A 3,559-nucleotide genomic window follows, 5' to 3' on the forward strand; every position below is an offset into this window, starting at 1 on the left:
TATAGTACAACATTTTAAAATACAATGCCTATACCTTTTGCTGGAAACAGCAAATATATATCCCAGAACAACCTGAATCTCAAAGGTGTTTCAAAGGTTCTTCCATGCCATAGCTATATTTAATGTTTTCACATGGAATTCTTACTAAGGATTCCACTTGGCTTGTCATGGAAGTCCTGCTGTTGTGTGACATTTGAGAGATCTCATCTTATAGTAACACCTAACCTATTATTCCATGCAAGTGGCCTGTTGCATTGCAACTTAGCTAACGTAAACAGCCTCTTTATACATGGCATTAAATGTCTCAGAGAATACAGTCAGGACTGAGTCAGGTTTGAGTTGAAATCACACTGTTGCATACTTACAACTCACTCTTCTTAACTATATATGCTATGCTACCCCTTATGATTCGGAACACATTATCAGCTGGTCCACCAACATTCTGCTGCATTGATGATTAATGACATTTAGAGTTTTAATTAATTTTTAGATACTAAAAAGAAGTGTAGCTTAATTAAGAAACTGAAGTGGAATAGATTTATGTATCCCATAACTTTTTTTTTTTTTTTTTTGTAATTTTAGCCTGTGTGATCTTCAATGGATTTAAATAGGAGATAACAAACAGGTAAAACTTCCAAATATTGCTCATTTCTCTATCACCTTCCCCCTGTGCATTTCAATTTTTTGCTGTTTGTTTGACTCAAAAGTTTTTAAGGCCACTGTAAGTTGACAGGCGGCCTTGGTGGTAACAGGAATAGGCTCTATAAAGTTATAAAGTAATGAACTAAGACAAATCAAGATTGAAATACAATTGCATTTCTCCCAGCAACTAAACTGACTAATTAAGACTCAAATGAACCAATCATCTCTTGTGAGGTGAAAATAATCATCAATCCATAAGATAATTTCTGATGACAGAATACTTACAGTATGGAGATGAAGAAATGATAGAAGATAATCAGTGCATTACCAAAAGGCTAGTAGTAGTAAGTTTTCTAATATTCCCCATTGCCTAAATGGGAAATCATTCTCTAAGGAGCCTCAGCTTGGTCGTGTTGTTTGGTAAAGAAACTCTATCTCCTTAAAGGTAAAAATATCAGAGGATGTGTGTGGTTCGTTAAAAGTTCTTGAGGTTTATGATCCACCCTGGTAACACTGCCCCCTCTTTACCCTAATGGGACGCCCTCCAAGTTTTTTCCGAAGCTCTTAATACGGGTACCGGTTAAAATAAATGTACTTTCTGAGCGCAGAACTAAGGAGTAGGGTTAATGGAAGGATGGGTGGACAGAAGGAGGGATAGGGAGTTCGTCAGACCCGCAGGCAGAAACACAGCTTCTTGCCATCTGTCTCCTTCTCTTCGCCTCGCGTGAGTCCCTGTAGCTGAGGCCACTTCCTGACACGTCCACTTATTAAATCATTTTATGTGGAGAACACAGGCGACTGCAGCCAACAGAGCCACTTGCATGCTTGACGGGAATTGGCTGAGACGAGCCCGACAAAGACACTCGCAGGGAATCGGTCCAGTGGGTGCCCCGAGCGCACTGAGGTCCGCAGCGCTGCTCTTCGCCTTCTTCCTTCTCTTCGGACGGAAAATGCCCCTCGCCCACCCGCAGTCCCTCCCGTCCCCGTGAAAACAAACACCTCAGGAAGGAGCCCGGAGCGCAGCCCACCGCCAGGGAGTCCTTACCTGGCGCTGGGGGTGAGGTGGGCGGGGAGGGGGTGGGGTGGTCCTCGGGGAGGAGCAGCCGGAGGAGGTCGGGCGGAAAGTCCCCGGCTCCCAGGCCGAGCAGCGCAGCCGCCTGTGCCGAGCGCGAGTGACGGCAGCGGCGAAGACGGTGACCGAGGAGCAGCGGCAGCGGCGGCGGCGGCGGCGGCGGCGGCGGCGGAGACAGACACGCCTCCTGGCGGGGGTTCCTCGCCTCTTGCTTTAAAGGAGCCGCGCTCCTTTCTCCGCGGCCCCCGCACGCTCCTGGCCGCCGCGGCCACTCGGGGACACCTCCCACCCCTGGACCACAGGGGCTAGAGCAAGAGAATTCCTGGTGACCCCAGACTTGGATGCTACGAAGTCTCCGGCTGAACTTCGCTTCTTTAGCGCACACCCACCCCCTGGGATGGGGAGACTAAGGCCGAGATGCTCTGTCAGGGAGTGAGTAAGGCAAAGCGCCGAGGAATTTGCCTGGCCTTCAGTAGTGACAACACATATAAGGAGCCCAAACACATTTGGTTCTGGGTGATGGCTTTTATACCTCTCCAAAACCAATACAACGAAACTTCTCCTCTGCCAGGGCTTGGAGGGCAGCTGGTAGTCTCCAAAGTGTATCTCTTAGTCCAACTACGGCCATTTCCCTTTGGGGTTTGCAGGAAAGATCTTGATCTGCTCACCTCCCACCCTTACCTCCAGCGCACACAACAAATGCCCTCTGGTAGCGCTGCTGTCGGTATTCCCTCAGACGCTGGGAGTCACAGTGCCCTGCTCCCTGCCACCACTGCTGAGAACCGATGCTTGAAAACGGACTTTTCCTGAATGTCAGGAGGTTGGTGAGGGCTGTCTCTGTGTAAGTCTGGTGCCTTAAATAGTAGACCCTTCCTTACTCCCGCCCACGTACTGGAACTCTCAACCTAAGCAAATTTTAAAAAAGAAGTTGGATTCGAGATCTAGTGGGCACCGAACCTGAGGCCACAGACTCCAAGGTTGGAAAGAGGAGTCTGGGGAGCAGCCCTGGTTTGGCGGCCACCTGCTCAAGTTCTCTGGGGCGAGGGAGGCTTTATTTTAAAGGCCAGAGATGCGGAGGGCCACCTGAGTCCCAGAGTCGTCCAGCAGCTTGGCTTCCAGGTAGAGGCTGGCGGCGGTGAGCGCACCAGGCTCTCCCCGCTTCTCGGTGGAAACGATTAGCTTCTGTAAACAATCCCTGAGTTCCGCTCCTCTGGGTCGGAAAAGTCAACATCTATTCAATACCGTTGCTATTTTATCCTCAGCCCTACAATATTAACTGGAGCTGAGTCTTAGCAGTTTCCCCTAGAGGAAGTTGGCGAGCTGCGATTCGCGAGGAGATTTAAGTGAGGCTGAGCGGGAACAGGCCAGGCGCACTGGGCTCAAGAGACCGTTTCAAACGGGGCTGTATAAAGAAGGGCCAGGTGGGATTCCACGGCTCTGCAGTCCCCAAGCAGCCCCGATCCCTGGTGGCTCTCCACTATCTAATTCGGAAGTCCCGGAAGTAGAGAGGCTACTTCTCTGGAAGTAGACCACTGGTCTGAGCTGGACACCACAATTTGCCCTTTTGCTGCCTCCTTCACTGCAGTCCTAGTAGGGTTAAGCCCTCGCTGGACCCTGGCGCAGCAGGGCCATGTTCCACAACCTGAAGCTAGCGCCTGGCTCAGACTAGCTCTGAAACACAGAAATTCAGTCCTGCCAAAACCGCCAGTCTTTCCTCCTTGGTCATCACCCAGGGCTCTCTGTGCCCTGGTCCTCCAACATGCCTACTGAGCATTCTTGGAGGAGGGGCGGTGCGGGAGGGGGCTCAGGACTTAGGTTAAGGAGAGATGAGTTAGTGGCAATGGA

Source organism: Aotus nancymaae, unplaced genomic scaffold, assembly GCF_030222135.1.
Source record: "Aotus nancymaae isolate 86718 unplaced genomic scaffold, 86718_ANA_hifiasm-v0.15.2.pri h1tg000040l, whole genome shotgun sequence".
In the NCBI taxonomy this organism is placed as follows: domain Eukaryota; kingdom Metazoa; phylum Chordata; class Mammalia; order Primates; family Aotidae; genus Aotus; species Aotus nancymaae.